At 41.5% G+C, this 13,384-nt stretch overlaps 1 protein-coding gene across 1 annotated transcript in view; it reads right to left on the bottom strand.

Annotated features, from left to right (window-relative positions):
• Positions 1–843: 843 nt before the first annotated feature.
• JAKMIP3 (Janus kinase and microtubule interacting protein 3) overlaps positions 844–13,384 on the bottom strand; it is a 262,100-nt gene continuing 249,559 nt past the window's right edge. Inside the window, exon 24 of the mRNA XM_059730016.1 lies at positions 844–3,500. The gene's annotated coding sequence lies outside the window, so the exon portion shown is untranslated. The remainder of the gene's footprint in view (positions 3,501–13,384) is intronic.

Consider the following 13,384-nt stretch of genomic DNA (forward strand, 5'->3'; position numbering starts at 1 on the left):
CTCCAACCAGTTCTCTAGGTTGAATTGTAACCTTCAGCGAATTGCAGCTTTATGACAAATCCTTTTTTGATTTGCTTCGGTTGACAGAGGATTGTAACTTCTGAAAAGAGATGTCTATTCTAATGTTGAATGGACTTAGATCATCCTCCAGCCTAAAACCTGATCCAGCATCCATTGCAGCTAGTGTGTGCAGATCAAAAACAGTTTGATCCTGTGGAAGGTGCACCGTTGCAGTCTATGGGCGCATTCAGACGAACGCGCACGGCAGGTCTGTGGTGCCTTAAAGCTGTTTGGCATGTTGCAAATTCACCTGTTCACTGCACTGCTAATTTGCAGCATGGCATCAAAATTTGACACCGGGAAATGTTTGTGTAAAAAAAAAAAACAAAACCTGCAGCAAAAAAAAATGTGGGGTGGTGCACGCTCCAGGATCATGCATTGGCAGACAGAAGCTGGGTCCTCCAGGGAGACACTTTGGCTTCTGGCCAGAGCATCTCTCTTCTAGTTGTACCCCAGCTCCTCCAGCATGCCAGGAGCCAGGAGCAGTAGGGAAGAGCTGCTGTGAGGAGGCACAGCAAATTTGTGCCGTTGCTATTTTTGCTGTGGCAAATGCACACCCCTGCATGTGCCCATTCATCTGGATGTGCCTTATGGCATGAGTACCTACGCTTTCATGTGACTGTGTGTTTATTCTATTCCTAATATAAGTACAGAAAATATTTACTTATCCAGAAGATATTCTCCTGGTATATTATAGAAATGTACTGCATTGCTAAAATTAAATATATGAAGAGCAAAACCTCTCTTCTGTCTACAGAAATACAAAATAATTTTCTATTTTGAAGGTTTAAAACAGACTTTTTTATTAAAAGTTTACAATACTTTATGTATTTTACAAATGAATAGAAAGTCTCTTGATATATATCATATGAATCACAATACAAAAATATGTGTAAAATTTTGTAGTTGATCAACATACAGTCCTATTTTAGGCCTGTCAATTACTGCTTCAGCACTGAACCAAACATTACGTATTAAGGATATGGTTATTAGAAGATAACATTAAGGAACACAAATAACTGATGGCATATCTGCCATCAGAGAAAACATATTATATAATTTATATTTTGCATAAATTTACAGTAGACCTTTTTATAAAATGTACAATAAATAAATACATGGTTTAATACATGTATTCACAACATGACTTCCTGAGTCTAAACTAAATCCATTACTGTGCTAAAACACACTGCCCATTGTAAGATCTTAATGGTGGCGATCTGACATCAATCCACCAAGAATGACTCTCTGGTATATTATTTTCTTAACTACAAGTGTTTTTATTAACAAGCTGTGTAAGGCACTCAAGGATATACTGAAGGCTACAGATATTACTAGAGCAGAATACTTCAAATAATAGCCACAGTCCTTCAACAGCTTGTACAATAGGTATATGCCTGAAATACACAACATACAGGTGTTGACAAAGTAAGCTACAATTCAAATGGATTTTAGTTTAGACATAATAAAAACAAAAGTGTTGCTATGCACATGCTATGTCATCAATTAATATAGTGTGCCATATAAACCCAAAATGTTGTATTACCTAGAGTCTAGACAGTGAACATTTATTTCTACTTCAGCATCTCTTAAGAAACTCTATTATTATGAATTAATGCATTTACACATACTTTTCAAATTCTTTTAGGCAAAACTTACTTATAATATATTAATAACCAGCTTAATATTCTTTTTTTTTTAATCTGGCCCTCATCCTTATAATAATCTGAAAAGAGCAGTTGAGACTTGGGAAATTCTAAACGACACTTAGAAATGATGGACTGGATTGTTCAACCCTTACTATACTCTTATTTACTTGGAGTTGCCACACAAGATTGTTAGGGTAAGCAGTAAACACTCCCTAGTGCACATAACAATCTAGCCCAGTGCTTTAGTTTCTTAGGTTTTTATTTTTATTTTGTCTGTATGAAAAAGGTCTGTTTGAAAATAAATACATAAATCAAAAGTTTCATTATAAATAACCTAGATTTAGGCTAATGCCCCATCCTGTGATCCTATATTTTTGGGATCAGGTTTAAAAAGGTGCACAAGACCCACAAGTGTAAAGGATGGCAGCAATCACAGGATCTGATGCTGTCATCCTTACTCATGGAGAGTAGTGCCTTTCTCCATAATGACTTGACATTGGCCTCAGTGTTATTGTGAATGGAGGAAAGTGCTATTCAGCATAAGGGATGTTAGTAATATTGGGCCCAAAATGATTTAAAATTGACAGTGAAATAAAATTTGTGCTTGAAGTATGTAGCACATGTATATGAATGTAACATCTCTGCATCCACGTAAAAGAAATAATTTCTAAAACATTCATTGAGCCATTTTTTCTTTTGTATGTACATAACTTTTTTACATATAAACATTAAAAGTTTCGTTAGCATAATCACTTATTTACATGCTTTTCTGTCCTGTACACTTAACTTTTTTTTTTTAAAAAAGCAGAGATTAAGAATGAGTAAATTATGAAGAAATAGAACTGAATTCTAGACATATATACAACATGCAAGAGCATGGCCTGTGTAAACAAAAATGAAATGTATTTAAGCTAGTTTCAAATATACTTGTCTTTACATTCTAAACTTCTAACCAGTGCATCAAATATTACCATGCATATCCTCACCAGTAGCAGCATTTGAATTCCTAAGCTCACCTGGAACATTAGGTCTCTATGGTCAGGCATTCCATTTAAGGCATTTTTACAGATGCCTGCATAGTACATTCCATCAAACTTTAATCCAAAGGTTTCCTAATTAGAGTTCAGTCATATTTTTGATAAAGATGTTATACTATTTGCCATTGTTCCAAGTAAATAAAATACTTTAAGAAAGCATGTATCTACATAGAAATCAACTGTACATTTAGAATTAAACTATACTGTAAGCATGGATTGCAAAAGTAAAATGTTTAGTACAGCTATGCAAATCCCAATATTGGTCTTTATAGCCTGTCCAACTAGAATTAGTAGAATTACTTCTATTATATGGTCATATTTCCGTATCAAAACTCAAACCTTTTGATTTAATTTTTTTTTCATGCTAATATGCTACAAATATAACATTTTTATAAGCAATACATTTTTCTCATCTTTTTTGTAGGTTCTGTTCCTTTTGTGTGCTTGTTTACATTCTATGTATCCAGTTCAGTTTGAAACATATATATATTAGAAGTGTCAACAACTGTGGATTTTATAGCATTTAAATACTGAGGACTTTTTTTTTCTTAACTCTGTTACTAAGCAAACAACTCCTGGAAGCAGTGCAGGTACCTACAGAGTTAAATAAACACAAGAAATAGCTACAAAAGAGATGATCTCTCCAGCATGGTGATATTTAGTCCAGAACAATTTGGGATTTGGTAGACTGAATTAGATAAATCTCAATTAAAATCACAGTTAGACAAGGATGCATCCACTTGCTGTTTTCTCTCTGGAATAAAAAGGAAAAAAACAAACAAACAAGAAAGAATATACATTAAATGTAAAGTGTCCACAGCACATTGTGTTCTTCATGCAGCATACAATCAATTTTGCTTATCCCAAAACCCCCAAAGTTTTCAGCCCAAAATGGGATGCGTTGTGCGTAACTGAGGTTGTAGTTTATTCTTTCTGTTTCCATTTTCCTTTATAGGTCAGGATACCAAACTGAATTACCTCCACCAAGTTATGGATAGGAATTCATTTATAAAGTGCTACAAAGTGCTTTGGCAAAATGTAGGGCTATGGGGATGTGCAGGTCAGGGAGCAGTCAGGGCAGAGAGACTGCCTTCAGCTGGCACTAACCCCAAGGTAGCGACCAAGAATTGGGTGTCTTCCCTGTCCAATCAGTGGTTACCACAGGCAGCCATAGGTTGGCAAGAGTTGATGGGGCTGCTTGCAAACCATTCACAGTGGCTACAAGTTATCTGATGGTCTTCCCTGTCTGATTAGTGGTTGCTACAGCTGGTTGATGGGACTGGGCAGAGGGCAGCCAGACCTCCAGAGTCACAACAGAGCTCCCTGAAAGCTCATAGTTGGGCAGACTATCAGGGAGCCAGCCACTCTTCCTCCCTCCCCCTTGGACAGGAACAGGGAGAGAGAAGAACTGTGGGATACTGAAGGTCCTAGAGGCCCCTGTAGCACTATGTTTAACTGTACAGGCATTACATGAAGTGCTATGAAACCTAAAAGGTAATCTTTGAACATAATAACAAGTATTTTGTAGCACTTTCAGTGTCTTTGTAGTGCTTCAAATCATTTTTATACTGCTTTTTGTAGCAGTACAAGGGTGCATTAAGCACTTACAGGGCAAATCTACATCAGACGCTACGGCGTAGTTGTTGCTGCACATTTATTTAGTACTCGTATAAGCAAGTACTAAATAAATTTGCAGTAAGCAAAGTTACTGTACAGTAGCACCAGCAAACATAATTTAGGTGACGATACGCGTAGTAGCCTAATAATACTTTGCAGTAGTGTATTAGCACTGTCCATGCTGTTATGCACTACAGCACAGTATTTTTTGGATACTGCACAGTCAGCATCTCGTGTAGATGTGTCCACAGTGTAACTCCTGTCCATGGCCTTGAACTGCACCACAGTGTCCCCCTTTGGGGAGATGTTCACCATGAAGCACCATATGAACTGTAGTCCAGCAGAGATACCCAGTCCAGAGAAGAGAATGGGGATGTGAGGATGTAAGATGCATGAAATATTGTATTATTTTCCATCAAAATCTGGTTTGGGCTGAAATATTTCAATGAATAAATGAAATATTTTGAAAGAAAGCATAGACATTTAATTTAAAAAAATAATGAAAAACAGTCCTGAAGGAATTTTTTTTACCAGTCTTAATTATAATCTTTAGGTAGTGTTCTTTTATTAACCAGGTGAAAGAAAAACAGAGTTAGAAGATTCAAGAGGGAGTAAGTAAAGGAGAAGACTGGCTAGAAAAGGTATATGTATAATGCTAGATAAAGCCTTTCGTCATAAGGTCCCAATTCAGATATGAATATAGGAAGTAACAGGAATAAATTGCAAGAAGTGTGGTATTATTGCTGTTGAGTGGCCTACGCTGAATATGTCGATGGGCTTAGTAATAAACATTACCACCACAATTAGCAACAATCACAATCCCATGACAGAAATCTAGTATTACATAGACAGTGCTGATAATACCCTGTCACTTCAAGATCATGTCTCCTCTAGACAGTTTTGCCTCAAATTTTCCATCATTTATGTCACTGGTCTTATTCAGGGGTTAACAAATCTCTGAAAAGGTAAGAAGGTATGGTACAAACACTAGTGACTTCCTGGATATTTTGTATTAAAACTCTGTCAGGGTGATGGGCCAGCATTTGAAAATTCATACTAGAGCTCTCTAGATGCAGAATGGAAGCTTTTACATACTAAGGTGGCTTTCTTTCAACCTTCCGAAATGTTAGCAAGTACAAGACACATAAGGCCTCTGCACTGCAGCTAGGCAAGTAGATCAGCAACACACAACCCCTACCAGGGCCAGCTAAGCCTGAGCCTACCAATTGGTTCTAGGGCTGCTTTTAAGGGGCTCTTGCAGCACCTAGCCCTTGCTGTACAACAAATTGGCTTCAGTCTGTGAGTAGCTCTCACCTGTGCAACTTTCCTGGTGCCTACTCCTGTATGCCTGCCTGTGTACCCAGTCCTTGAACTTTGGAACCCCAGTTTGACTTTGACTTCTTTCCTGACATCTGCTTTGGTAACCCCTCTGGAACTGTGCGTGAACCTGGTTTGACCTTGGCTTGCCCCATGACTGCAGACACTGGTAGCACCCCTGGCTCTAACCACTGGGCCTAATGCCTCTGTGGACCCTGACACAGGGGGACTAAAGCTAGAATTTCCATGAAAAAAATGGAAAACATGGACAGATTTAAAGATGGCAAACATGAGATAATACAATGCAAAGACTCAGAAGAAGGGGCCAGTATTATTGAGAAAGGGCTAAAGTCTTGGGCTCTAACGTCTGGGGTAAGGAGTGGGATGTACATGTCACAATGCAACTAGCCATTAATGATGTCAAATGGACACTTCTTAAAGGATGGGTTTTTGTTAAGATCATGGAATTATGCAAAAGTAAAGAATATATATCTTATGTCAAAATAACCACCTCAAGCATGAAGTTGTTCACAAATAAGCAGAATAGTGCTTAACAGTATCCTTAATTGAAAAGATAGCACTTGCAGAGCAGTCATGTTATCAAAATAGGCTATTAACCACTGCCAAACATCACATAGGAGGTACTAAAAAATGAGCACTTTTAAGTTCATCTCTCTGTCTTTTAAAGTGTTGTATCACCAGATATTTTATACTTCTCTTAAACTTTATCATGACACAAAGGTTAAAAGAGAGGGGGAAAGCTGTTGTGTGCTAAGTTAAAATGGACAAAAATATCAAAGAGGAAGCTCCTCCTGGGGCAAATGCACACTGAGCAAAATCCATTGTTATAGCTTTTACCTGCACTTTCATATAAAGCAGAACCATAGAATTAAGGTGGCATTCGGTGGCTGAATCAGGCAACCTTAAAGAACAAGCTCATGTTCCATAGCTCAGATTCAGCTCTTGTTACTGGGTAAACACAGTGCATATATAGGGAGACTGAAGATTGAATAGCCCTTCCATAGCCCACCTAACATGCCTATATTTTACTAGCAGAGATGGGATTTACTTTTTATGCCAGTGTGAATGAATATGCTGGAAATGAGGAGATCTGTCTACAAACCACCCTAAAGGAGAATTTCAAATGTAAGTGTTCAGTAGCACTGAGACTAGGGTGCATGGGAGAAAAAGCTGCTTTTTTCTTCCAAGGGTAGCAAAGGGGAGAAGCAAAGGTGGGATTTTTAGGAACTTCTGTTGAAGTCAATGCTAAAACTCCCATTGGCTTTGAGATAGGCCAATGCTGAATGCCTTTGAAAATTACAATCTAAAGCTCTGTGCAATGTATTTTAAGTAAGAAATTTTATTTCCAAGATTGCACTTTACTTTTTGGGTAATCTATCTTACAATATACTGGTATTTTATCATTGATATAATTGCTAGCATAGGTCTTTCACAGAAGACTCAGGCCCTATCCTAAAGCACATACAGTCTAAACTTAAGATGTGACATGAATACAGTTGGCATACAGAAGAGAGGCAATGGGGAGAGAAGATTTAATGCAGTTATTCATTGTAGGCTTAAGCAATTCTTGGACATTCTTCAACTTTTAATACTCATGGAAGTGTAATGGAATAAGATAGTGAACAGTGTCAACACCTAGAACTACTGGCACCACAAAAGTAATGAGATTTTAGGAGGGATTTAACTGAGGTGATAGAGAATAATGAATGGAGTTCCATCAGTAACAGGTTGCTTAGAGAAAGGAAAAAAACCACAGGACAAAACAGGTTGGAAATCATATAAAATGTAGCATCAAGACTAACGTCATTTGAAGCAGAGGGGGTGTGTGCTGGGGGCGGGGGGAGGGGGCATGGACAGAGTGGTATGATACAGGAAACTTATCTTGTGTCTTCTTTTCTATTAACATGACATGTATGCACACATGCATGTGATGCAGGACCAGCCACTTTTAAAAGTGCCTGGTGCTGCATCGCATGTATTTGTATAAACATGAAAATGTGCATTAGCGCTGAGAAAACGGGGGCGGTGCACTTTTGAACTAATACACATGGAAGTTGTTTTAGTTTCAAAGCACACTGCCACCATTTTCTTAGCACTGATGTGCATTTTCCATTTATACAAATGTATGCAACACAGCGCCAGGCGCATTGGTTTGCATGCTCCACAGACTTGAGTGCACCTTCAGCCACTTCAAAGGCTGCTGGTGGTCCCTCATAACCCGTCTTGAAATGGCTGAGAAAAACCACCCCTGGGTCAGTATGTCAGCGTGTGTGCTGCACAATATTTATGAGGCTGGGGGAGAGGTATTCAGAGAGACCTGGGCAGAGGAGGTGTGCTGGGTGGAGGTGGCGTGGTGGCAGGTGCATGACCTGCAGTGGTAGCACCAGTGGCAGGTTCCCCCTGGTGAGGCCCTAGGCAAGCTATGCACCCACCAGTGAGGACCAGGTCACTGGTTGCAGGATGCCCTGGCAGACCACCTCTTACAGGACTCCCCCTTCTAGCCCACCTGCCCCACCACCCACACATCCCCTGCCCACCCCCCAGCACCACTCTCAGGACACGCACATGGTTGAAAGAAAAAACTTTATTCCCCTCACAGCCTCCTCCCCCCTCAACCAACAAAGCCCTTTCCCCTTTACCTTCCCAACAAACAGAACCCCTCCACCCACTATCAATAAAAACCCCCTCTTTCCAAAGTGAAAACAATATATCATAGTCTCAGTCTCTGTCTGAGTCCCGAAGTAGAGGGCCGTGAAGTGTGAGCACCTGGGGGACAGAGCCCAGGGGCTGGCAGCCTGCACCCCAGCCTGACTCATCCTCAGGTAACAGTGGCCAGTGCTGCTCTGGGGGGAAGGGGGGATGCTTCCCCTCTGGTTGCCCTAGGGCAGTGCCAGCATCTCCCTGCTGTGTGTGGCACCTCCAGATCTTCAGGTGTGTGGCCTCAGGATGAGAGGTGGGATTGGGCCCAGGCCAGTGGTGGGGGATCTGGGGTGGGGGGCCAGTTGTGGGGCTGGGAATGGGAGCCAAGCACTGGAGGGCATGCACATGACCACCAGGCCCAGGACAGTGTCCAGGACCTGATGGTTGGCATTCATGGCCTCTGCTGCCTAGCGGACCACAGCAATCTGCTCGCACAGAATCCACAGGTGCTCCTGCTCCAGGGCCAGGACCTTGGCCTGGAACACCTCCTTCTGGGCAATGTCTTCCACCTGCCAGGCAAGTACCTGCACCTCTGTCCCTTGAGCAGCTACACCAGCCACTGAATCAGGTGGCTCTGAGTGTGTGCCCACTACTGGTGCAGCCAGTGCATACAGTGGGCTGAAGCGCTTGGTGGTGGCAAGGTGTAGGCTGCATCTCTGCTGCAGCTGGTGGGCTCTTCCCTACATCCAGATATTAGCCCTGCGGAAGCAAGAGACAGAAGCCTTTTTTGTTTGCAACATTTCAGAGGTAAGATGCTTTGCACCGGGGCTGTGCAGTGCCTGGATTCAGATCAGGGGTCAGCTGTTCATGGGTGCCCAGACCCACGTGGCCACCAGCTGAGCCCCCTGTCCCCGCTTTCTCCCCTGGGGCCAGTGGGCTGCTGGGTACTGGCCACAGACAATCTGCCTCCCCTGCCTCCTTCCTAGGGTGGGACAGGCCAGGCTTCTGGAAGCACCTGCTGCCATGGCTCCAGACTCCGCTGACCCCCTCTCTCCCTGCAGGCCAACTGTGCTGCCACCCAGCCCATGCTGCTTGGGCTTGGGGAGCCTGGGGCTCCCAGACAACTGGGGTGAGGGGCTGGGTGTACCTCTGTCCTTCCTGCTGGGGTCCATTCCAGGGAGGTGCCCCAGGGCCAGTTTGAACCCACGCTGTTGTGCCATGAGTGTGCCCCTGCTACATATGCCCTGGCAGTGCACAATGAGCTGTTTGTGCAGGCTGAGGGGTGTCCAAACCACTATACCCTGTTGCTGCTGATCCTCCTGGTGCCCTAGGCAAATCTGTGCTCCTGGTTCATGAGATCCTGAGCTACGATGGCATAGGGGGCAAGCCTGGCCTGCCCTGCAACCTCTGCCATTGCCTGGAGGGCTACCTGTGGCAGTGCTACACATTTCTGCCCCCCACGGTCAAGAAGGATATTGCTGCCAGCATCAATGCCTTCCTCTGAGTGTGAGAGGCAAATGGCTGCCCATAGGCTGGCTCAATAAAGTTTTGAGCCGTGTCCTGCCTCTCTGCATGGTGTGTGCATGTGTGTGTGTGGGTCGGGGGGATGGAACCTGGGGCCAGGTGAGTGTGGGCAGGCCAGGCAGGGAGTGGGGGCAGGGGCCAGGGGCAATGGTGAGGGCTGGGAGGGCCCTTCCCTCAGTGCAGGACTTACCACATGGCTGGGGCTGGTGAGGCTGGCAGCTCAGTATGGGTCTCCCTGTTGGTGACAGCAACTGACTGTGCTCAGTGTCTTTGGCTGGTGGTGGGTGGCAGACCAGTACCCAGCCAGGGGTGGAGCTGGTGCTGCTGGTGGCTAGTGGTGGCATGGACAGCTACTCCTTGTGGCAGCATTTGGGGTTGCAGAGCTGTTGAGACAACTGCTGGCCTGGGCTCCCTGAGCTGCTGGGGGGGTGCAGCAGTTGGGGAAGTGGACAAGTTGGGGCACTGACATTTGAGGACCCTTCCTCTGGTGACATGTTACCAGAGGGGTCAAGGCAGAGCAGGGGCTCGGGCAGGCTGTTCCTGCTGGTGGCCACTGCAGGGGTGCAGCCTGGGTCCTGGGGCACTAAAATCTGGATCAGCTGCCACACGAAGAGCATGTTCTTATGGGTACAGTGTCATCAGTTCTTGGATATTCTGCATTAAGTTTTTCTAAGTTTGTCCAGAAGTCTTTATTGTGGTGTTTTTAAATGGGTAGAATTATCAGTCTCATCCCTATACAACCTTCCATGCATGAGAAAGTTCAGCCTAAGGCATGATTATTGTTTTTACAAAGTTTTGAACAAGAGAGAGATAAACGGAAACTATTTAAAAATTCAGAAGAGGAGCAGAACTGTGACACCTCTGTAAAGGCACTATTATGGCTGACAAACAATCGCAGTAGCATTTAAGGAAAACAATGCTAAAATGAAGCAATCAAATATTATGGAGCCTAATTCATACTGAAAATGACTGACTTAAATCAGCCATTTATTCTATTAATGCATATCCTTCTATGAATACTGTAATTCAAGGGTATAGATGGGATAGCTAAAGGGATTTACTGGCAGTTTGTTTGTTTAAACACATCACCCTGAGCTGAAAATCACGCATGATCTTGCCTTTAGTATACTTCTAGTAGAAAAACCAGAGGGTAGTGGTTAATGGATAAGACCATTCCCAACTGACACTCAGCAGATGGTCCATCTGTCCTTGTAGCCAACTCTGAACCAGGCATTAGGCATATGGACCATATGGCTTTGAGAAACCCACATTATAAGTCATTTCCTTTTTCTTTTAATTATTCTTTGGAAAAAAATATGATGCATTTGAAGAATGACCAATGTAAACTAAATAAAACCGATAGATTCAAGCGGCTGAGTTAATACTTTACAATAACATTCTCCATTTAAATATACAACTTTAATAGGGTTAGTTATTAAAAGACAGAAATGATTTTGACTGTCTCAGTTATGTGATGCCCTTATCCCAGGCTATCAACATTCAAGAAAAGGAGAGACAAGTACTAGGAACACTAGGAAACATTTTTAATTCATTAGTATTGGAGACATTGGGGAAAAATAAAGCAAAAGCACTGTTTTAACAGAGGTTTTGACTGCAAAATACAACCCTCTACTTTGTTTTAAAAGGAAGGTGCAAGACAGATGCCGGAAACAGACATAACTTTTCCCATGGGAGCAGGGAAAATATTGAAGGAAGTCAGGATCATGTTTCAATGAATGAACATGAAACTAAAACATAAGCTGACTGAAATTACTCTTAGTGATTAGACAGGATCTGTCCTAAAAATCAGAAAGTATTATGCAAAGGCACAAGAGAATTTCTATATGACTAGAGAAAGAAAAATTTCTGTTGAACCAGCAATAAGCAAAATTAACACTTAGATTGAAGGAGTCTTTTAGGAGACTACAGAATTGGAAAATGTCAGGGAGTGTAATTTTATATCCAGAAAATGTTGATTTATTTAAGGGGACTTCATGTGGATTCACAGTAAAGAATAAGCAAATCAGAAAATTATTTAGAATCAGATACTATGGTGAAATCTAGGTATGTTCATACATTAGCTGAATCACCATAAAACAACTGATATAATGTCATGTAATATTTAACTCTTCCTTGTCAGGTTCACTAAAACCCTTCATCAGATTTTCAGTGGCACTACCTGACAAACCTGATGGCAGTCTTAGCAAATAGACTAAAGATGGAAATAAGTTTAGAGACTAAACAACCCTTCCATGTCCAGAAGTAGTCCGGGTGGACTGGGTTAGATAAACCTGACAGTGAGTATCAGCAAATGAGTAACTTCAGCCTCTACAACTTGCCAATCTAATATGACTAAATATACTTAAATGCTGTTTAAAATCTAGTGTCATGTGACATAATGCAGGACCAATGGAGATTACATTGAATTCATGACCCTTACCATAAATATTTGTTCTTGTTATTCTTGCTTGGCCTCACATTTGGTATCACCCAGTGCATCTTTCCTTATTTTCAATCATGAGGTGTCTTTTCAATAAAAATGCAAATACTGAAGCCTGGGTAAAGATCCTCAGCTGTGTAGCAGCTACAGCTCAATTTCACTATTAATCACCAACTATAAACTGTTCACCTACAATATTTGTTAAGATACTAAATTAGCAATCTAACAATAAGACATTCAGGCCAACCAGGCCTCATCCCTCAAAGAAATGCAGGAGATAAGAGTACAAAGATTATTAATTGTTATCAGTTAAAGAAAAAGAAATTGAGCCAGTAGTTGCCTTATTGCTAGATACAAAGAGGTAATCAAACTGAGCCCAGTGGGACTGTCTGCCACATATAAAGGAAAATAATAGTTTTGGACAAATGTAATGTAAACAGGATTTATGCCTATTCCATCAACATCAGTGGAAGCAGATTCAGTTCTATTTCCCAATCTTCAGCCACAGTAAGAAAGAACAGTGGAATTCCACGTCTAAGGTATAAAGGGAAATCAGATCAAGCTACCTAATGATCATCTTCAGAGTTGCGGTCTTTCTACCACCATATACAGTATCACTTAAATCAAAGTAGTAAAACGAGTCAATTGATAGCATGCATAAGCCACAATTTAATAACTTATAACCTATATGCTACCTATGAGGGGTCATAAACAATATAGAAAGATATTACTTAGGAAATTAAATATGGAACAAGTTATTTCAACTAGATAGTCAAAGAATAGTTTGAAAATTTTAAATACACGACAGTGAGGGTGGCAGGGCAAGTTTTTAACTAGTATAAATCAGCATAGCTCTATTCGTTTAAATAGGGCTACATGAATTTACATCTGCTGGTGGATTGCTTCATTATACTAGTGTGTGCTCTATGATATATCACTTCCAGTAAAAATCAGCTGAAGATGTGTGCATGAATTCAAAGGCAGAATTTAGATTTGACACATTTTTTGACTGAAAAAAATAATTTGAACATTACTTACAGTGTAAACTGGCCCAGCAAATCTGGGGATAGGAACTGAGA

This window comes from Alligator mississippiensis, chromosome 6 (genome assembly GCF_030867095.1).
Source record: "Alligator mississippiensis isolate rAllMis1 chromosome 6, rAllMis1, whole genome shotgun sequence".
NCBI lineage: Eukaryota > Metazoa > Chordata > Crocodylia > Alligatoridae > Alligator > Alligator mississippiensis.